The sequence below is a fragment of the Hevea brasiliensis genome, chromosome 7 (genome assembly GCF_030052815.1).
Source record: "Hevea brasiliensis isolate MT/VB/25A 57/8 chromosome 7, ASM3005281v1, whole genome shotgun sequence".
NCBI classification, from domain to species: Eukaryota; Viridiplantae; Streptophyta; class Magnoliopsida; order Malpighiales; family Euphorbiaceae; genus Hevea; species Hevea brasiliensis.
Window position 1 is genome coordinate 80,381,941 of NC_079499.1, and position 24,193 is coordinate 80,406,133.

Sequence of the window (24,193 nt, forward strand, 5' to 3'; positions counted from 1 at the left end):
ATTACAAACTTCATACAAATTTTTGTACAAGCTGCTCAAGACCCATTTGCATATCCATACATTTATATGCAATACATACATGAAAAGAAATATTTACAATTAGGGTATAAATTATACCCAATGACTTTAAGCTGATAGCTCCTCACACCTCAGCAGCTCAGTCTGCTGCTCCTCTAGTCTCTGTATCTGCGACAGTAATAGAAGCCATCGCTGAGTACTAGGACTCAGTGGTGCACAACATACTAAAATAATCTTTATGCAAAATATAAATCACATTTATTCAAAAATTTAACTAAACATGAACATTAAACACAAAACATGAATTATGAGGTTTTAATGCAAACCAAGTTCATTTCGAAGTATCAAAACACGTTTCATAAAACCCACAGTTAGATCATGCCATTCGAAACAAATAGAATCTCAATAGCTAGAGGCTAAAGAGAAATCACATCACAAGGTTAGCTAGCTCAAATATATGGATATCCATTCACATCCTCTTCTACTGGCACACCTCAACTCTTTTCCAGAGAAGGAATCAAAATTCGAAACTAATTACCTTCACTAGTCGTGCTAGTGAGGTGTTCAAATATATGGTCATGACACTGTGGTTTCAAAACTTATCTTAACAATTTGTTAAACATTGTCATTTCAAATATACACAATAACTTTCATAATTTAAATCAAACATCATAAGAATGCCATAATTGTAACACCCCCGTTGTATAGCCTAGTATATTTTACTATTCTGGTGACCGGTGTCGGTCCGGACAATTATTGGGATTAGAGCCATACCTAAGACAATTTGAGAAGCCATAAACACAAATAATTAGTAATGTTTAATTAGTTAACTATAAATAAGAAAAACAGAACATAAGAGGTTTAACGAGCCGAGAGTCACAGCGATGAGTGACCTCCTCGGGAACGACTGCGAAGTCGTTTTAAACTCAAATTTTGAACCGTAAAAAGTGACGCTGCGGTCCTTAGGACCCTTATGAACACAGTGGAAAAGAGAAAATCATGAAAAAGAACTGTTAAGTCAGTCAAATAATTAGGTCAGGGAGCCGGAAGAAATATTGGATTATTTGCAAACCGGGATGAACCGGCGAGGGGCAATTTGGTCAATTGACCCCGAGAGCTGACTCCTGACCTAACTGTCAAATAAAATCGGAGAAAAGAAAATTTCGGAATCGAGAATTAAATTAAAGAACTAATAGAAAAATAAAAAAATAAAAAAAAAAGAGAAAAGGAAAGAGGTTGGAAAAGTCAAAAGTTATGACATCATGCATGATGTCATAACTAAATTAATAAATTGAATTAATTAATTTGGATTTAGGGGTCTTCCATAAGCCAAAAACGTGTAAAGGAAAATAAAAGGAAAAAAAATTGGGATTTTCTTCTTCTTCTTCCATCAAGTGCCACCCATCTCTCCCTTTCATTCTCACTCACTTGTTCCACCATTTTTAAGAATTAGAAAGCTTGAATTTCCTTACTTACTTCCATAAATTCACAAAGTCCCAACATTAAAAATTCTCTTTACATGTTGAAGAAGCATTAGAGAGTAAAAAGAAAAAGAAAGACTTGAAGGAAGTAAAACCTAGAAACCCACCAAGCAAGGTTAGTGTTTATCTCTTAAATTTTTCTTTATATTAATGATTAACTATTTGTATTAAGTTGGAATTTGATAAAAGTTAAAACAAAATGTTAAGATAAGGGATCATAAAGATTTCAGCCAGCATGGTATGAAGGTATTGTTTCATGGTTTGATTGACTTAAATGAATATATGAACCTTAAGTAGTTGAGTTATTATGGTTTAAGGCTTTGAAAGTAGTTAAATATAATGAATTAGTGAGATTAGGGTTTCAATGCTAGGGTTTATGAACCAAAAATTGGAGAAATACATAAGTGGCATGTTTAACCTATTGTGAAATGAAATAATGGTCAATTATGACCAAATAAGTTGTGTGGGAATTGTTGGAATAAAAATCAAATTCGTAGGTCAATGGTCATGCTGCTGGCAGCATGACCAAACCCACTTTGAAGGACCAAAACTCAAATTTTACAAGTCCAATTGATATGCCACCAATTGGAGATGAAAATAGACATAAAAGAGCACAACTTTCATTAAGGAACCATGACCAAAAACTGACTAAAACTTGGTGAAACAATTGACCAAAGTGAGTTGATAGCAGGCTGCCCTGCACCAAACTGACCAAATGAACAGTAACTGTTCATTTGGTCATAACTCGAGCTAGGTAAGTCAAATTGACCTGAAATTTTACCAGCAATTAGATATGATATAGACCTAAAACTTTCATGAAGCACACCAACCCAAATTAGGCCATTAACTCATTCAAATCATTGAGCAAAGTTAAAATTTCTGTACTGCAACTCTGCAGAATTTTCATTGAGCAGCAATATTTGGATGGCTATAACTCTTTCTAGGAAACTCGGATTTAGGCGATTCTTGAACCGATGGAAACCTAAGACGTAGTAGAACATTTCATCTGAAGAAAGTTAGACCAAATTATGAACTTAACTTGATCAAATTACTGACCAAAGTTGGACCAAAAATCTGTCAGCACCTAAATTGCAGGATGAACAGTGCACGTGAACAGTAAACTTATTTTGGCCATAACTTGAGCTACAAAACTCCGATTGGGGTGATCCAAAAATGAGAATACCCTTAAGACAATAAGGAACATTTTCTATGAAGGAAGTTTTGTCAAATTCCAACAGTAGATCGACCAATGGAATAGTGCAACTTCAGATCACAAAACCGAAAATTGGCAATTTTGCCAAAAATGACCTATGCTTTGAAAAGGTGACCAAAACCAACAAGTTTAATGAACAAAATGTGGTATGTGGGTGAAGTTGGAGTTCCCATACCTATTAATCCTTAGAAAGTCAATTATTTGACTTAAATAGTGCAGTGAATAGTAACCCGAAACACAAAATTTCGAGAACGTTGAATTTAACACGTTAGAAATAGGTAAATGCGAAGTTAAAATTTATTTTGGGATTTATGTTAAGTTCTAGTACTGAAACATTATAAAATTTTGTGTTTCACTTGAAAAGAATATCGGGAAGGAACCCGAGGAAACGAGTCGAGGCTAAGGGACGACTCGCTTGAGGTTTGTGCACAATAAACCCTATTTAAGCATTTTATCCTTGAAAAATTGATTTATTACGCATTATGAATTTATGAACTTTTGTGTTGCCACCTTGTGATCAAATTGTAACTTTGGAAATGGATTGATTTTTGTATGCAATATTTGAATGAAATGTTTGAAACGAATTTTTGATTCACACTTAGCATGACAGTTACTTATTATTCCTCCTCCATTTATGGGGTTGAGATCGTTTATTTTCCTCCCTCTCCGCTTGCCGATTGAGGTTGTAGATTGGATGAGTACTCATTAGCTAGCTAGCCACCTCCCTCATTGGTTTCGATTAATGGGGTTGAGATTGCTTTGTCGTGGTGTACAACACGGCATTGATCGGAAATTTTGTGTCATGGCTTAAGTTGTGTACGTCTTTGGCAACACTGTGTTTACGCAATTGTTTGACTAAACTGTTGTTTAATATATTACTTGACAAAATGAGTTGTTATGAGCTTTGATATTTGTGAAATGTGATTGTGAAGTATTCAAATTATGTTTCATCAATAAATGATTTATGTATCGCATTTTAAAGTTTTATTGTGCACCACTGAGTATTTTTATACTCAGCGATAGCTTATTTTGCTGTCGCAGATAAGAGCAAGGAGAAAGCAGCAGGGTGAGCTGCGGGATTGACAAGAACTTTTTGATCCCTTTTGTACGGGTATTGTTTTATACCCTTATGGTTATTTTGATGTAAATACTGTAATGTCATAAGTATCAATGTAAATTGAGCAGTTGTAAATAAATTGTAATAATATTATTTTAGATTTTCTTCTGTAAATTTAATATTTGTACATATGAATTTCCTACTTTATGTTTTGTGAATGGAATTATTGAATATGCTGAGTTGACAAATTTGACTTGGATTATGGAACTGTTTTGGAATGAATTGATTTGAGTTGATTTGAGAATTATTGGTGGCTGGGAGTTGTGAAATATTTTTTGGAAGTGCTTTTTACAGGTATTTGAAGAACTGGTTTCTCAAAATACAGAGGGAACTCTGTCAAAATTTTTATAAAATTTGCGGCAAAATTTAAATGCACAAAAATTTTTACTAGTCCTTAAGCTTTGAATAAATGGTTTTTAATTCCTATCAAAATGCTCACCACTTCCAAAATGTAAGAAAATTGTTTTAAAATCCCTTGTAGGGTACTTAATGAGTTATCGGTAGGTGAAGTTCGGTAGTTCATTAAGTATTCTACGGGATCATGTTATGCCTTACGGAGGGGTAAGGTGTGACATGCATAAGAGGTATCAGAGAATGGTTTTTGAATAAATATTGACTGTATGAACATTTTAGTGATAAGTACAACTGCTCAAGAGTCTTTAATTGATACATATGACATATTTACATCATGAATATGCACTAACGGAGGTCAACCTCCTTGTGTTTAATCTCAGGAAGTAGAAAATTGTGAAAAACGGAATGGAAGGAGGAGATCATTCCGAAGAACAATCTATTGAGGCTGAGGTTCAAGGGGAAGCCCCAAAGACCTGCATGTGAGTGGGTCACCACTCCAGCCTCTGCCCAAAGACCGCAGCTTTCGCTCAATTTATGCAAAGATGGTCGCCTTCTTTCAAAGAAAATGGCGGTAATGTGCCGCCCCAAGCTCGATGCCAATACTGTAGCCCAACCACAGCCTCACTCAAAGATGAAAAATTGATGAAATTTGGGGCCACCGAGTTTAAAGGCACCGTGGATCCACCGGAGGCGTAATGCTGGTTGGAAAGAATGGAACGAGTTTTTAGGAAGCCGCAGCAGGTACGTAAGAACCAAGTTTGAGTATTATGCTTTCCTTGTTGCAAGGGGATGCGTTGAATGGTGGAAGACCATCCCCACACCTAGTTGAGCCACCAGGCCGACATGGACAGACTTTTTGAGGGAGTTCCGGCGTAAATGGGTTCCGATGCATATGTGGATATGAAGTTACAAGAATTTTTGAGTTTGAAACAAGGGAACCGAATCAGAGTGTAATATGAGAGAGATTTCTCGAGGCTAAGCCACTATGTCGAAGCTTAGTCTCCACCCCTGCAGACAGATGCAAGAGGTTTGAGTCCGGCTAAGGCGTAGTCCGAGAATGCAAGTTGCGGGTTTTAGACATCGAATTTTGCTGAATTGATCTCACAAGCCTTGGAATTAGAAAGGATAGAATCGAAGGGGCAAGAAGAAGGGTTCACAAGAGAAAGAGAAATCGAAAAGATTATCAACAAACATCCGAAGTGGTTCTGGGAAGAGGAAACAGCTTTGTGGATCTAGCTCCCGTAGAGGCAGAGGCAGATTTTCTGGCCAAAGACCACCCCGGTCTGGTCAGCAGACCCAGCAGGCACCCCGAGGATCTCTATCGGTCCGGCAGTGTGAAACGTGTGGTAGAACACATGGTGGGGTTTGTTTCAAGGCTACTGGTGCATGTTTTAACTGTGGAGGAAGCGGACATTTCGCTAAGGATTGCACTAGTCCGCGCCGGTCTGGATCTTTCACTACATCCAAGGATCACCAAGTCTCGCACCTGCAGGGTCACGCCACCGCTAGAGGCAGAGGCGCAGGTAGGGGTCCCGTAACACCCCTAGAAGTCGAGCACCGTTAACCAGCCAAAGATCCAAAGGGCGCACTAGTTAGAGTATATACCATGCGTCAAAGGGAAGAGGTCAAACATCGATGTTGTAGCCGGTAATTTCTCCATCCTGACAAAGATGTGCATGTGTTATTTGATCCTGGCTCCACACATTCGTATGTTAGTGCTAGTGTGATGTGTTCTACTACTATTCCGTGTGTACCAATGGACTATGATGTGTTAGTAACTAGTCCATTAGGCCAGGAGGTCAGGGTAAATAGGCTGTATAGAGACTGTCCTTTGGTGATCCAAGGACACACTTTTTTGTCTGATTTAATTGAAATGCCCTTCAGAGATTATGACATTATCTTGGGCATGGATTGGTTAGCTGTGCATCACGCCATGATTGATCAGAGATAAAGATACCACTTTTGGTCTCCTCGGTATGGTGATGTAGTAATACATGGGGAGAGACGTTATTGCCTTCAAATATCATTTCACCAGACCGCCGTAAAAATGATTAAAAAGGGTGTGAGGCGTACTTTGCACATGTGATAGACACACAAGTGGTGAGTCCAAAGATTGGAGGACATTCCTATCAGATGTGACTTTCTCGGATGTATTTCTGAAGAATTGCCGTGATTACCTCCGTAAAGAGAAGTGCGCTTTGAAATTGATGTTATGCCGGTGTGGACCCAATCTCCATAACGCCATACGTAATGGCACCATGAACTAAAAGAATTGATAGTGCATTTGCAAGAGTTACTTGATAAGGGTTTAATTCGCACTAGTGTGTCACCTTGGGGATCGACAGTATTATTTGTAAAGTAGAAGGATGGCACTCTCCGGCTATGCATTGACTATCGGCATTTGAATAAGGTGACAATAAAGAATGATATCCATTGCCCGTATTGATGATTTATTTGATCGCTTGAGGGGAGCAACAGATTCTCCAAAATTGACCTGAGATCAGGTTATTATCAGCTGAAAGTACAAGAGCAGAGTATTTCTAAAACTGCCTTCAGAACCCGCTATGGCCATTATGAATTCCTAGTCATGCCATTCGGGTTAAGCAATGCTCCACCGCTTATGGATCCGATGAACACTATTTTCAGACCATACCTCGACCGCTTTATTGTGGTATTTATCGATGATATATTAGTCTATTCGAGGGATGCGTAAGAGCATGATAGACATCTCATGGATTGTACCGCAAACTTTGAGGGAGAAACAACTATATGCCAAATTGTCAAGTGTGAATTTTGGTGAAGGAGATATCCTTTTTGGGGCATGTAGTGTCGAAGAGGGCATTAAGGTAGATCCTAGCAAGATTGAAGTCGCCTTAATTGGAAGCCACCCGAAATGTCACGAGATTCGCAGTTTTCAAGTTAGCCGGATACTACCGCCGATTTGTGAAGGGATTTTCCATGTTGGCATCTCCATTGACCAAGCCGCTTAGAAAGGATGTGAAATTTCAAAGGACGGACAAATGCCAAAGAAAGTTTTGATGAATTGAAAAGATGTTTGACAGAGGCTCATCCCGACTTTACCTACTCCGTAAAGAGTACACGCTTTATAGCGATGCTTCTCACAATGGGTTAGGTTGTGTGTTGATGCAAGATCGAAATGTTATTGCCTATGCATCACGCCACTAAACCGCATGAGAGGAATTATCCAACACATGACTTGGAGCTTGCAGCTATTGTGTTTGCTCTTAAGATCCGAGACATTATTTGTATGGGGAGAAGTGTTACATTTACACGCATCATAAGAGTTTGAAGTATTTGGGCACCCGTAAAGAGTTGAATTTGAGACAGAGGAGATGGTTAGAATTGATAAAGACTATGATTGTCCGATAGACTATCACCAGTGAAAGCTAATGTTGTGGTCGACGCCTCTAAGTCGCAAGACTATGGCAAGTCTACGGGTTACTCCTTTGTCTTTGGTACATGAGTTGAGGTTATTACATGCCGCTTTAGAGATTAATGATGATGGGCGTAGCAGCTTGCATGGCATGTACAAATTGTTGATTGATCGATCGTAATGGTCGCCGTAATGATGAAAGGTATCGAAGTCGTTGAAGAAGTCCTACAGGCAAGAAACCGAGTTCTCAATTAGAGATGATGGTTTATCGCTACACCAAGGCGTAATGTGTGTTCCTAATGATGTTGATTTGAGGCGCATCATTTTGAAGGAAGCACATGAGTCTCCTTTGCCATGCACTCGTGGTACAAAAATGTATAGAGGGCTAAAGGAGCATTACCGTGGATGGGTATGAAGAGAGATGTGGCAGAGTTGGTGTCCAAATGCCTAACTTGTCGCCAAGTAAAGGCAGAGCATCAAGTACCCATCTGGTTGTTACATCCGCTACAAAGGTTTAATGGAAATGGGAAAGAATAACAATGGATTTTGTGATGGGACTTCCGAGGACACGTAAGAGTCATGATGCGCTTTGGGTCATTGTTGATGCACTAACCAAGTCCGCTCATTTTCCGCCAAATCAATGGACTACGCTTGGACAGATTGGCCAGTTGTACATCGATGAGATTGTGAGATTGCATGGAGTGCCGTGATTCATCGACGCATGCAGATCCTAGGTTCACTTCTAGATTCTGGGGTAGTCTTCAGAGAGCTCTAGGAACTAGATCGAACTTCAGTACTGCATTCCATCCACAGACAGATAGCCAGTCTGAGAGGGTAATTCAGATCTTGGAGGATATGCTACGGGCTTGTGTGATTGAGTTTGAGGGCAGTTGGGATACACACTTGCCTTTGATTGAGTTTGCTTACAACAACAGCTACCAATCAAGCATTGGGATGCCTCCATATGAAGCTTTGTATGGCAGAAAATGTAGAACCCCGTTGTGTTGGGATGACGTGGGTGAAAGAAAGATGATCGGACCAAATTGTTCAACAGATCAAGAGAAAATCGTGGTGATCGAGATCGACTTAAAGTCGCATCGCATCACAAAAGTCCTATGTTGATTTGAAAAGAAGAGACATTGAGTATGCAGTGGGTGAGAGTTTTCCTCAAGGTTTCTCCTTGGAAGAGAATTATGAGATTCGGCAGAAAGGGAAAACTAAGCCCTCGTTTCATTGGGCCATATGAGGTTCTGGAAAGAGTGGGTCCTTTGGCTTATCGGTTGGCACTACCTCCAGAGTTGGAGAAGATACATAATGTCATCCATGTGTCTATGTTGAGGAGGTATCAATCAGACCCATCTCATGTACTACCAGTAGAGGAAATTGAAGTGAATCCAGACCTCACATATGAAGAAGAACCCATAGAGATTCTGGCATATGAGGTGAAGCAGCTACGGAACAAGCAGATACCGTTAGTAAAAGTGCTGTGGAACCATCATTCGGGCCAGGAGGCTACTTGGGAACGAGAGGAGGACATGAGAAGACAGCACCCACAGCTATTCAGAGATTGATACCAGGTAAAATTTCGAGACGAAATTTATTTAAGGGGGGGAGAATTGTAACACCACCGTTGTATAGCCTAGTATATTTTACTATTCCGGTGACCGGTGTCGGTCCGAACAATTATTGGGATTAGAGCCATACCTAAGACAATTTGAGAAGCCATAAACACAAATAATTAGTAATGTTTAATTAGTTAACTATAAATAAGAAAAACAGAACATAAGAGGTTTAACGAGCCGAGAGTCACAAATGATGAGTGACCTCCTGAACGATCACGAAGTCGCTTTTAAACTCAAATTTTGAACCGTAAAAGTGACGCTGGTCCTTAGGACCCTTATGAACACAAAGTGGAAAAGAGAAAATCATGAAAAAGAACTGTAAGTCACCAAATAATTAGGTCGTGAGCCTAAGAAATATTGGATTATTTGCAAACCGGATGAACCGCGAGGGGCAATTTGGTCAATTGACCCTAGAGTCGACTCTGACCTAATCACAAATAAAATCGGAGAAAAGAAAATTTGAATCGAGAATTAAATTAAAGAACTAATAGAAAAATAAAAAAAAAAAAAGAGAAAAGGAAAGAGGTTGAAAAGTCAAAGTTATGACATCATGCATGATGTCATAACTAAATTAATAAATTGAATTAATTAATTTGGATTTAGGGGTCTTCCATAAGCCAAAAACGTGTAAAGGAAAATAAAAGGAAAAAAAATTGGGATTTTCTTCTTCTTCTTCCATCAAGTGCCACCCATCTCTCCCTTTCATTCTCACTCACTTGTTCCACCATTTTTAAGAATTAGAAAGCTTGAATTTCCTTACTTACTTCCATAAATTCACAAAGTCCCAACATTAAAAATTCTCTTTACATGTTGAAGAAGCATTAGAGAGTAAAAAGAAAAAGAAAGACTTGAAGGAAGTAAAACCTAGAAACCCACCAAGCAAGGTTAGTGTTTATCTCTTAAATTTTTCTTTATATTAATGATTAACTATTTGTATTAAGTTGGAATTTGATAAAAGTTAAAACAAAATGTTAAGATAAGGGATCATAAAGATTTCAGCCAGCATGGTATGAAGGTATTGTTTCATGGTTTGATTGACTTAAATGAATATATGAACCTTAAGTAGTTGAGTTATTATGGTTTAAGGCTTTGAAAGTAGTTAAATATAATGAATTAGTGAGATTAGGGTTTCAATGCTAGGGTTTATGAACCAAAAATTGGAGAAATACATAAGTGGCATGTTTAACCTATTGTGAAATGAAATAATGGCCAATTATGACCAAATAAGTTGTGTGGGAATTGTTGGAATAAAAATCAAATTCGTAGGTCAATGGTCATGCTGCTGGCAGCATGACCAAACCCACTTTGAAGGACCAAAACTCAAATTTTACAAGTCCAATTGATATGCCACCAATTGGAGATGAAAATAGACATAAAAGAGCACAACTTTCATTAAGGAACCATGACCAAAAACTGACTAAAACTTGGTGAAACAATTGACCAAAGTGAGTTGACAGCAGGCTGCTCAAGATTAAACTGACCAAATGAACAGTAACTGTTCATTTGGTCATAACTCGAGCTAGGTAAGTCAAATTGACCTGAAAGTTTACCAGCAATTAGATATGATATAGACCTAAAACTTTCATGAAGCACACCAACCCAAATTAGGCCATTAACTCATTCAAATCATTGAGCAAAGTTAAAATTTCTGTACTGCAACTCTGCAGAATTTTCATTGAGCAGCAATATTTGGATGGCTATAACTCTTTCTAGGAAACTCGGATTTAGGCGATTCTTGAACCGATGGAAACCTAAGACGTAGTAGAACATTTCATCTGAAGAAAGTTAGACCAAATTATGAACTTAACTTGATCAAATTACTGACCAAAGTTGGACCAAAAATCTGTCAGCACCTAAATTGCAGGATGAACAGTGCACGTGAACAGTAAACTTATTTTGGCCATAACTTGAGCTACAAAACTCCGATTGGGGTGATCCAAAAATGTGAATACCCTTAAGACAATAAGGAACATTTTCTATGAAGGAAGTTTTGTCAAATTCCAACAGTAGATCGACCAATGGAATAGTGCAACTTCAGATCACAAAACCGAAAATTGGCAATTTTGCCAAAAATGACCTATGCTTTGAAAAGGTGACCAAAACCAACAAGTTTAATGAACAAAATGTGGTATGTGGGTGAAGTTGGAGTTCCCATACCTATTAATCCTTAGAAAGTCAATTATTTGACTTAAATAGTGCAGTGAATAGTAACCCGAAACACAAAATTTCGAGAACGTTGAATTTAACACGTTAGAAATAGGTAAATGCGAAGTTAAAATTTATTTTGGGATTTATGTTAAGTTCTAGTACTGAAACATTGTAAAATTTTGTGTTTCACTTGAAAAGAATATCGAGAAGGAACCCGAGGAAACGAGTCGAGGCTAAGGGACGACTCGCTTGAGGTTTGTGCACAATAAACCCTATTTAAGCATTTTATCCTTGAAAAATTGATTTATTACGCATTATGAATTTATGAACTTTTGTGTTGCCACCTTGTGATCAAATTGTAACTTTGGAAATGGATTGATTTTTGTATGCAATATTTGAATGAAATGTTTGAAACGAATTTTTGATTCACACTTAGCATGACAGTTACTTATTATTCCTCCTCCATTTATGGGGTTGAGATCGTTTATTTTCCTCCCTCTCCGCTTGCCGATTGAGGTTGTAGATCGGATGAGTACTCATTAGCTAGCTAGCCACCTCCCTCATTGGTTTCGATTAATGGGGTTGAGATTGCTTTGTCGTGGTGTACAACACGGCATTGATCGGAAATTTTGTGTCATGGCTTAAGTTGTGTACGACTTTGGCAACACTGTGTTTACGCAATTGTTTGACTAAACTGTTGTTTAATATATTACTTGACAAAATGAGTTGTTATGAGCTTTGATATTTGTGAAATGTGATTGTGAAGTATTCAAATTATGTTTCATCAATAAATGATTTATGTATCGCATTTTAAAGTTTTATTGTGCACCACTGAGTATTTTTATACTCAGCGATAGCTTATTTTGCTGTCGCAGATAAGAGCAAGGAGAAAGCAGCAGAGTGAGCTGCGGGATTGACAAGAACATTTTGATCCCTTTTGTACGGGTATTGTTTTATACCCTTATGGTTATTTTGATGTAAATACTGTAATGTCATAAGTATCAATGTAAATTGAGCAGTTGTAAATAAATTGTAATAATATTATTTTAGATTTTCTTCTGTAAATTTAATATTTGTACATATGAATTTCCTGCTTTATGTTTTGTGAATGGAATTATTGAATATGCTGAGTTGACAAATTTGACTTGGATTATGGAACTGTTTTGGAATGAATTGATTTGAGTTGATTTGAGAATTATTGGTGGCTGGGAGTTGTGAAATATTTTTTGGAAGTGCTTTTTACAGGTATTTGAAGAACTGGTTTCTCAAAATACAGAGGGAACTCTGTCAAAATTTTTATAAAATTTGCGGTAAAATTTAAATGCACAAAAATTTTTACTAGTCCTTAAGCTTTGAATAAATGGTTTTTAATTCCTATCAAAATGCTCACCACTTCCAAAATGTAAGAAAATTGTTTTAAAATCCCTTGTAGGGTACTTAATGAGTTATCGGTAGGTGAAGTTCGGTAGTTCATTAAGTATTCTACGGGATCATGTTATGCCTTACGGAGGGGTAAGGTGTGACAATAATTCAATATTTCACATTATTCAAAACAGTATGCAGAAGATAATTATAAAAAGTATACGTTGTGCACAAACCTCAAGCGAGTCGCCTCTTGGCCTTGACTCGGTTCCTCGGGTTCTTTCCCAGTATTCTTTTTAACTGAAACACATAATTTCACAGTGTTTTAGTACTATAACTTAGCATAAATCCAATAATAAAATTAACTTCACTTTTACCTAGCTCTAACGTGCTAAATTCGACGTTCCTGAAATTTTGTATTTTGATTTACTATTCACTGCACTATTCAAGTCAAATTATTGACTTTCTAAGGCTTAATAGGTATGGGAACTCCAACTTCACTCACATACCACATTTTGGTCACCAAACTTGTTGGTTTTGGTCACTTTCTCAAAACTTAGGCCTTTTAGGCAAAATTGCCAAATTTTCAGTTTTTGTGTCCTTAATTTTACTGTTTCATTGGTCAGTTTACTGTTGGAATTTGGCAAAATTTTCTTCATAGAAAATGTTCCTTATTGTCTTAAGTTTATTCTCCTTTTTGAATCACTCCAATTGGAGTTTTGTAGCTCAAGTTATAAGCAAATTACATTTATTGTTCATGCTGCAGAATTTTGGTTCTGCAGATTTGTTGATCCAACTTCATTCAGTAATTTGATCAAGTTAGGTCCATAATTTGGTCTAATTTTCTTCATATGAAATGTTCTAATATATCTTAGGTTTCCATCGGTTTAAGAATCGCTAAAATCCGAGTTTTCTAGAGAGAGTTATAGCCATTGAAACTTTACTGTTTATATGGCAATCTGCAGTTCTGCAGATTCAGGTTACCAAATTTGCTCAGTATTTTGATTGGGTTAATGGCATAATTTGGGTTGGTTTTCTTCATAAAAGTTTTAGATCTATATCTTATCTAATTTCTGGTGAAATTTCAGGTCATTTTGACCTGCCTAGCTCGAGTTATGACCAAATGAACAAATACTGTTCATTTGGTCAGTTTGTGCAGAGGCAGCCTGCGATTTTCCGACTTCGGCCACTTTGTTCACTAGGTTTCAGTCACTTTTTGGGCAGGCTTCCTAAATGAAAATTGTGTCTTTTAGTGCCTATTTTCATCCTCAATTGGTCCCATATCCATTGGACTTGTAAAATTCCATTTTTGGTCCCTCAAAGTTGACTTTTGGTCATGGTGCATACCCAATCCGAATTTGACTTTGATTCAAACACTTCTAACACACTTAATTAGGTCACAAATGACCATTTCTTTCCTTAAACTATGTCAAAGACATCATTTAGCACTTCTTCATATTTTTTTGTCTCTAAACCCTAAGTATCCAAACCCTAACCACACTAAATTGTTGCATTTGATTAATTCCATGCATACATACATGTTTCTTCATCTCAAACAAGCTCACATATGTATTTAAATCTATCAAACCATGCAAATATACCCTTATACACATGCTGGCCGAATTTCACTCATGGTCCCTCAACAAAATTTTCTTTTATTTAAAATTTATTTACAAGTTCAATAAGTTAAAAATGTAGAAATCAAACTAAAATCATCAAGTTTGCTTACTAACCTTTTTTTTTTTAATTTCTCCCTCTTCAAAACTCCTTCCTTTCTTTTTCTTTTTGTTGTCAAGCTCCTTATCTAGGTCTAACTACAAGATTTAATGTTGGAGAGTAAGGTTTTTATGGTGGGATTGAAGGTTTATGAAGCTTGACTTAAGAGCTCTAATGGAGTTTGAGAGAGAGAGAGCTAAGGGAGAGAGAAAACGTCTTGGAAGGGAAGAAGAAGACAATGAATTTTTTTTTTCCTTTCTTTTATTTATTTTGTCTTATGGAAGACCCCAAAAATTCATTTAATTAATTTATTAATTATATGACTTATGGCATCATGCATGATGTCATCTTCCAACACCTTTTTAACTTTTTCATTTTCTCTTCTTTTTTTTCTATTAGTTTTTTAATTTAATTCTCGATTCCAAAATTTTCTTTTTTCCGATTTTATTTGACAGCTAGGTCAGGAGTCAGCTCTCGGGGTCAATTGACCAAATTGCCTTTCGCCGGTTCAACCCGGTTTGCAAATAATTCCATATTTCTTCTGGCTCCCTAACCTAATTATTTGACTGGCTTAACAGTTCTTTTTCGTGATTTTCTCTTTTCCACTATGTTCGTAAGGGTCCTAAAGACCGTAGCGTCACATTTTACGGTTCGAAATTTGAGTTTAAATTGACTTCGCAGTCGTTCCCGAGAAGGTCACCCATTGCTGTGACTCTCGGCTCGTTTAACTTCTTATGTTCTGTTTTTCTTATTTATACTTAACTAATTGGCAATTACTTGTAACACCCCTAAGTTCGGTAGTGCGTTCTACTGCTCCAGTGACCAGTGTTGTCTGGACAGCTAGGATGCCTAGAACCACACTTCAATATGAGTGAGGAGACATAAAATAATGAAATACAAGAAAAGGAAGTACAAGAAAAACAAAGGAAAAATGATAGCAAAGAAATGTAACCAAGTTAAGCGAGCCGATAACCCTAGCGATGGGTGACCGCACCGGGAAGTCACGGCGTGGACCGTTGACTAGCCCTGGACTGCGGGGAACCCTGAAAAATATTTTTAGGACTCCAATAAATATTTATTGAAGTATAAATATCATTAGAAATATCAAAGAAAAATTAAATAATTAGTACAAAGAAAAGTGAGAAATCGAAAAACAGACAAAACCCGGTGTTACCGAAAAATCGAGAATGTAACCCGAACAGGGGCATTATGGTCAATTGACATTCCGAATTGTCTTTTGACCTAAATGTCCATTAAAAATAAATAATATTACACTTAGAAAATGAAATGAAAAATTTGTTTAGTGGTACCTAAAATAAATAGCCAAAAATGGAGTGGAAATGGTGTAAATAAAACATTAAACTTATAATATGGTTAAATAATGTGAGTGGGCCACTAAGGGAATAAACTAAAGACATAATGGGGCAGGTGTACACTCATCTCACCATCTGCAATTCATCTTCCTCCTTTAGATTCAAAGTGGCCGAATTCAAGAGAGAAGAGAACCACCATTGATGTTTTGCATGAGCTTCATTCTCTCCCTCCATTCCACCTCTAAATACTTAGGTTCTTTTATGAAAAATGGTCTACACATCACAAGGAAGATATTGATACCAATTTTGAGAAGTTTGGTGAAGGTTTAGCAAGTTACAATTAAAGGTAAGTTTGCATTTTTGAGAATTTCTTTGTTAAAGTTTATGTTCATGTTATGGGTGTTGGTTTGGTGAAGGAAAATTTTGAGTTTGAAGGGTTATTGTTGTTTTCATTTTGAACAGCCATGAGTCACGTTTTTTATGAGATATTTGTGCATATAATTGATGAGAAATGGTGTTGATCATGATGAATTAGTAACCTAGTGAATTATTTCATGTTTATATGGTGATTTATGCACTTGGATGGGAATTGGTAAATTGCATGGCACTTTAATGTTGAAGGAATGGTTTGCGGCAGCTTGAGGACACTTGAGTAATGGTATATATTGAAGGAAGTGTGGGCAGAATATTGACCTAGAAGGTTGATGAGATGCATGTAGATTGATATTGTAAAGTGTATGTAAAATTTGTAATGGTTAGGTGTATTTGTAATGGTAATTAGAAATTGTAATTGTGAATGATATTTGGTGTGTTGAGGGTAATGGTAATCTGCCCAAAATAATGTTAATGTAAAGTAGATAATGCTTTTGGTAATGTACCAAAACAGATTGGTAGGGTATGGAAGTAAACTTTGCAAGTTAAATGTGTGTTTGAAGTGGGGTGTGAAAGGCATAGTGAGGGCAGTGTACAATTTAGCCTATAACCTTAAATGTGTAACCTCAATTGGTATGAGACCAATTTGAGGTGAAACTAGGCACAAAATGTGCCAACTTTCATTGAGAAACCATACCAAAATTCTGCTTGCAAGGTGACCTAAGAAAATGACCAATTCGGATTAGGTGCAATTAGGACCTGAAAAAAAAAACCAATTGGGCAGCAGTGAGTAATTAGGCCATAACTCACTCAAACCAGGTCCAATTGACCTGAAATTTTGACCAAGAATAGTTAAGACCCATACCTACAAGTCTTATGAAGACACCAAAGCCCAGAAATGACCATAAGCAAGTCAAACAACTTGCACAAGTTCGGGTCCAAAAACTGGCCGAACCAGAGTTGACCAAATTGACCTAAAATTGACCTAAAATGGTACCATTTGACCAGCAATAGTATAATGACCATAACTCGGTCTACTTAACTCGGATTGACCTGAAATTTTGCACCGCGGTCCATAAGACCTAGATCTACAAGTTTGTAGTTTTGACCAAAGCCCGAAAACCGAGGGAACTAGGCCGTCCAGCTAGGTCAATCCAATGTCCCGGAATCCAGCAATTTGCATTAAAGTGCACTAAGCAAGGAAATGACTTTGGTAAAACATACCAAACCTAAAACCCTATCGAATGTGACATATTAACGACACTAAAACCTAATTTACCTAAAACGCAACGAGGGTCGGTATATTAGGTGATTAAGTGAATAATTGAGTTCAGTGCATTATTTACCAAACACCATCGATAGAGACAGTTTAATTTAGCACTGAAACACTTCAAATTGTGTTTCTCCAACAAGGACTCAAAGAAAAGGGAAGGAAACACCGAGTCGGACTGTGGGACAGTCATCAGAGGTTTGTGCACAACAACTATTTCTCTTGAATTTTCAATTGAAATAAATATTGACTATTTGTATATTATTGTTTTAAATTGTGTTTGTGCACAACAACTATTTCTTTTGAATTATTTTCAATTGAAATAAATTATGACTACTTGTATATTATTGTTTTAAATTGTGGAAATGTGTTTGGTGGACACTTATTGATTGAAAAACATTGTGAATGGTTTGAAACTGTGAAAAATTGTTTGAATGATATTGATGGATACTTATTGATTGAAAAGCACTGTAAATGGTTTTTGTGGAAATTGAAGTGAATTACGAATTGTGTTGCCATTTTGTGAATGAAATTATAACTTTGGAAATTTATTGGATTCTTACGAATCATTTGAATAAAATGTTTGGAATTGTTTTGACTCACAATTGGCATGACACTGATACTATGTTCCTCCTCCATTAATGGGGTGAGTGTGATTATTCCTCCCTCTTTGACTTATCAGTCTGGGGTGAGTATGATTATGTTCCTCCCTCTTGACTTCCCAGTCTGAGGTGAGTGTGGATGAGTACTCATTAGATAGCTAGCTTCCTCCCTCATTGATTTCGATTATTGGGGTGAGTATGTCTTGTCGTGGTGTACAACACGGCATATATGGAAAAATTGTGTCATGACTTAAATTGTGATATTGATTGGCAACACTGTATTCTCCAGCTATTTGATCGAATGGTGTTATTGATTTGCAAAACGATATTATTCAATTATTTGATCGAATTGTGTTATTGATTTGCAAAACGATATTATTCAGTTATTTGATCAAATTGTGTCATTGATTGAAAATCGTGTTATTCAGTAATTTGATCAAATTGTGTATGAATTGGCAATACGGTATTCTTAAGCTATTTGACTAAATTGTGTTATTATGAATTTTGATAATTTGTGAATTGGAGTTTAAATTCCTTATGACATTCATTGTCTTGAAATCAAGTATGGTTTTAAGTATCCACTAATGATATGATTTATGAATTGTGATTTAAAATTGTATTTGGTTAATGTTGTGCACAACTGAGACATTGTCTCAGCGATAGCTTTTTATTGCTGTCGCAGGTAGAGAGATAGACAGGGCAGCAGACTAGGCTGCTAGTACCGCCAGCGAGAGATTTTGGGTATAGTGAGTATACCATATGTGGCATTTTGTACTGTAATGTATATTCACTGTATGTATATTTTGTTCTTGGTTTTGAGAAGTTGTAAATTTAAGTTGTACAATAAAGTTGTAAAATAATTATGAGTTATTTGGAGTGTAAAAAGTGTGTTATATTTCAGATCTTAGTCTTTGAAAATCACGTGGATTTGACTTGAGAAATGTGTTGTGTTGATAAAAATGTTGGAGTTGAGATTTGAAAATATATTGAAGTGCTTTTTACAGGTTTTCTGAAGAACTGTTTTGTCCAAAATACAAATGGCACCTTGCCAAAATTTTTACAGACACTCCAAATAAATCAAATGAGTTAGTTGTTTCACTTCAGTTCACCAAAGTCTTTCACACCTGTAAATAGTGCTCACCATCGTAAAAGAAGAAAAGTTTTTAAAATCCCTTTTAGTGTATTTAATGGATTATCAGTAGACGGAGTTGGTAATTCATTAGGTAGACTATGGGATCATGTTATGCCTTACAGAGGGGTAGGGTGTGACATGTTTTAGTGGTATCAGAGCAATGGTTTTAAAGTGAATTTAATCGTGAATTTGAAATCTTTTGTCAGAACTACAATTGCTCAAATGTTTGATACATACAAGACATTACATTATAAATATGCACTAACGGAGGAAATCTCCTTGTATTATTGTACAGAGGTCGTGGAAATAAATTTTGATGCATTAGTGACTAGTCCTTTAGGATAAGGATTGTGATAACAAGTGAAATTAGTTTTGGAAGAGTTTATCTACGAAAAGTATTTCTTGACACACCATAAAATTATAAGCTAATTGGCGAGCCTACTTAATGTAAGGCAAGAGGACGTAAATGTAAGATGCAGTAATGGAATTGCTCTAGATGAGGGCAAGGAGGTTACTGTTAGAAATTGCTAATGGATATTGTAATCAGAATAAGATTCGAATATCAGTGAATTCAAAAAGAATAAAAGATAACAAAGTTTGATCTATTGGGATGTATCGTAGTAACTATGCAATGTTCTAGATGTTTATACCGTAGTCAGACACAAGATCGACTTGAGATTATTGTGTAGAGCTACGTACTACCCGATAGTACACCTAGATAAGAATAGTTGCCAATGGCATCTGTTTTGGTATAGTTATGCCATGACAGAATTTAATTGTTAGAAATAAGTTTGAAAATCCTACTTAGGGATCTAAAACTCAAAAGTTAAAATATCGAAAGGTTATAGTTCAGTACAAAAAAGAAGTAAGTTATAGAATATTGACAGATAAAAAGAGTTATGGAAGTAGAGATTTGAACAGTTGATTCATATATAACAAAGAAATATTACGAATGTGAGGAAGACTATGGACTAGAATGGTCAGAGGACCAATGACTGATGAATGATTCTAACATGACCTCAAGGGTCATTCAAGAAGCAACGTGAACCGAAATATTAGACAACACAATAGTAAGAGGAGATTGGTGTTATCCAAACAAAGTAAACATTGTATTAGATTGTTAAAAGTCTTATACAAATTTGAGAAAAAGAAGATTATACGATCATATAGAAAGGAAAAATAAACGTATGACTATTGTAAGATGGCTACTGGGTAGAAATTTCGTGGACGAAATTTATTTAAGGGGGGGAGAATTGTAACACCCCTAAGTTCGGTAGAGTGCGTTCATCGCTCCAAAGGACCGGTGTTGTCCGGACAGATAGGATGCCTAGAACCACAATTCAATATGAGTGAGGAGACATAAAATAATGAAATACAAGAAAAGGAAGTACAAGAAAAACAAAGGAAAAATGATAGCAAAGAAATGTAACCAAGTTAAGCGAGCCGATAACCCTAGCGATGGGTGACCGCACCGGGAAGTCACGGCGTGGACCGTTGACTAGCCCTGGACTGCGGGGAACCCTGAAAAATATTTTTAGGACTCCAATAAATATTTATTGAAGTATAAATATCATTAGAAATATCAAAGAAAAATTAAATAATTAGTACAAAGAAAAGTGAGAAATCGAAAAACAGACAAAACCCGGTGTTACCGAAAAATCGAGAATGTAACCCGAACAGGGGCATTATGGTCAATCGACATTCCGAATTGTCTTTTGACCTAAATGTCCATTAAAAATAAATAATATTACACTTAGAAAATGAAATGAAAAATTTGTTTAGTGGTACCTAAAATAAATAGCCAAAAATAGAGTGGAAATGGTGTAAATAAAACATTAAACTTATAATATGGTTAAATAATGTGAGTGGGCCACTAAGGGAATAAACTAAAGACATAATGGGGCAGGTGTACACTCATCTCACCATCTGCAATTCATCTTCCTCCTTTAGATTCAAAGTGGCCGAATTCAAGAGAGAAGAGAACCACCATTGATGTTTTGCATGAGCTTCATTCTCTCCCTCCATTCCACCTCTAAATACTTAGGTTCTTTTATGAAAAATGGTCTACACATCACAAGGAAGATATTGATACCAATTTTGAGAAGTTTGGTGAAGGTTTAGCAAGTTACAATTAAAGGTAAGTTTGCATTTTTGAGAATTTCTTTGTTAAAGTTTATGTTCATGTTATGGGTGTTGGTTTGGTGAAGGAAAATTTTGAGTTTGAAGGGTTATTGTTGTTTTCATTTTGAACAGCCATGAGTCACGTTTTTGATGAGATATTTGTGCATATAATTGATGAGAAATGGTGTTGATCATGATGAATTAGTAACCTAGTGAATTATTTCATGTTTATATGGTGATTTATGCACTTGGATGGGAATTGGTAAATTGCATGGCACTTTAATGTTGAAGGAATGGTTTGCGGCAGCTTGAGGACACTTGAGTAATGGTATATATTGAAGGAAGTGTGGGCAGAATATTGACCTAGAAGGTTGATGAGATGCATGTAGATTGATATTGTAAAGTGTATGTAAAATTTGTAATGGTTAGGTGTATTTGTAATGGTAATTAGAAATTGTAATTGTGAATGATATTTGGTGTGTTGAGGGTAATGGTAATCTGCCCAAAATAATGTTAATGTAAAGTAGATAATGCTTTTGGTAATGTACCAAAACAGATTGGTAGGGTATGGAAGTAAACTTTGCAAGTTAAATGTGTGTTTGAAGTGGGGTGTGAAAGGCATAGTGAGGGCAGTGTACAATTTAGCCTATAACCTTAAATGTGTAACCTCAATTGGTATGAGACCAATTTGAGGTGAAACTAGGCACAAAATGTGCCAACTTTCATTGAGAAACCATACCAAAATTCTGCTTGCAAGGTGACCTAAGAAAATGACCAATTCGGATTAGGTGCAATTAGGACTTGAAAAAAAAAACCAATTGGGCAGCAGTGAGTAATTAGGCCATAACTCACTCAAACCAGGTCCAATTGACCTGAAATTTTGACCAAGAATAGTTAAGACCCATACCTACAAGTCTTATGAAGACACCAAAGCCCAGAAATGACCATAAGCAAGTCAAACAACTTGCACAAGTTCGGGTCCAAAAACTGGCCGAACCAGAGTTGACCAAATTGACCTAAAATTGACCTAAAATGGTACCATTTGACCAGCAATAGTATAATGACCATAACTCGGTCTACTTAACTCGGATTGACCTGAAATTTTGCACCGCGGTCCATAAGACCTAGATCTACAAGTTTGTAGTTTTGACCAAAGCCCGAAAACCGAGGGAACTAGGCCGTCCAGCTAGGTCAATCCAATGTCCCGGAATCCAGCAATTTGCATTAAAGTGCACTAAGCAAGGAAATGACTTTGGTAAAACATACCAAACCTAAAACCCTATCGAATGTGACATATTAACGACACTAAAACCTAATTTACCTAAAACGCAACGAGGGTCGGTATATTAGGTGATTAAGTGAATAATTGAGTTCAGTGCATTATTTACCAAACACCATCGATAGAGACAATTTAATTTAGCACTGAAACACTTCAAATTGTGTTTCTCAGTTAACAAGGACTCAAAGAAAAGGGAAGGAAACACCGAGTCGGACTGTGGGGACACCATCGAGGTTTGTGCACAACATCTATGTCTCTTGAATTTTCAATTGAAATAAATATTGACTATTTGTATATTATTGTTTTAAATTGTATTTGTGCACAACAACTATTTCTTTTGAATTATTTTCAATTGAAATAAATTATGACTACTTGTATATTATTGTTTTAAATTGTGGAAATGTGTTTGGTGGACACTTATTGATTGAAAAACATTGTGAATGGTTTGAAACTGTGAAAAATTGTTTGAATGATATTGATGGATACTTATTGATTGAAAAGCATTGTAAATGGTTTTTGTGGAAATTGAAGTGAATTACGAATTGTGTTGCCATTTTGTGAATGAAATTATAACTTTGGAAATTTATTGGATTCTTACGGATCATTTGAATAAAATGTTTGGAATTGTTTTGACTCACAATTGGCATGACACCGATACTATGTTCCTCCTCCATTAATGGGGTGAGTGTGATTATTCCTCCCTCTTTGACTTATCAGTCTGGGGTGAGTATGATTATGTTCCTCCTCTTTGACTTCCCAGTCTGAGGTGAGTATGGATGAGTACTCATTAGATAGCTAGCTTCCTCCCTCATTGATTTCGATTATTGGGGTGAGTATGTCTTGTCGTGGTGTACAACACGGCATATATGGAAAAATTGTGTCATGACTTAAATTGTGATATTGATTGGCAACACTGTATTCTCCAGCTATTTGATCGAATGGTGTTATTGATTTGCAAAACGATATTATTCAATTATTTGATCGAATTGTGTTATTGATTTGCAAAACGATATTATTCAGTTATTTGATCAAATTGTGTCATTGATTGGAAAAAAACTGTGTTATTCAGTAATTTGATCAAATTGTGTATGAATTGGCAATACGGTATTCTTAAGCTATTTGACTAAATTGTGTTATTATGAATTTTGATAATTTGTGAATTGGAGTTTAAATTCCTTATGACATTCATTGTCTTGAAATCAAGTATGGTTTTAAGTATCCACTAATGATATGATTTATGAATTGTGATTTAAAATTGTATTTGGTTAATGTTGTACAATCGAGACATTGTCTCAAATGATAGCTTTTATTGCCGCAGTAGAGAGATAGACAGGCACAGACTAGGTCGCTAGTACCGCCAATGAGAGATTTTGGGTATAGTGAGTATACCATATGTGGCATTTTGTAATCAGAATGTATATTCACTGTATGTATATTTTGTTCTTGGTTTTGAGCAGTTGTAAATTTAAGTTGTACAATAAAGTTGTAAAATAATTATGAGTTATTTGGCTTGTAAAAATTGTGTTATATTTCTGTATCTTAGTCTTTGAAAATCACTGTGGATTTGACTTGAGAAATGTGTTGTGTTGATAAAAATGTTGGAGTTGAGATTTGAAAATATATTGAAGTGCTTTTTACAGGTTTTCTGAAGAACTGTTTTGTCCAAAATACAAATGGCA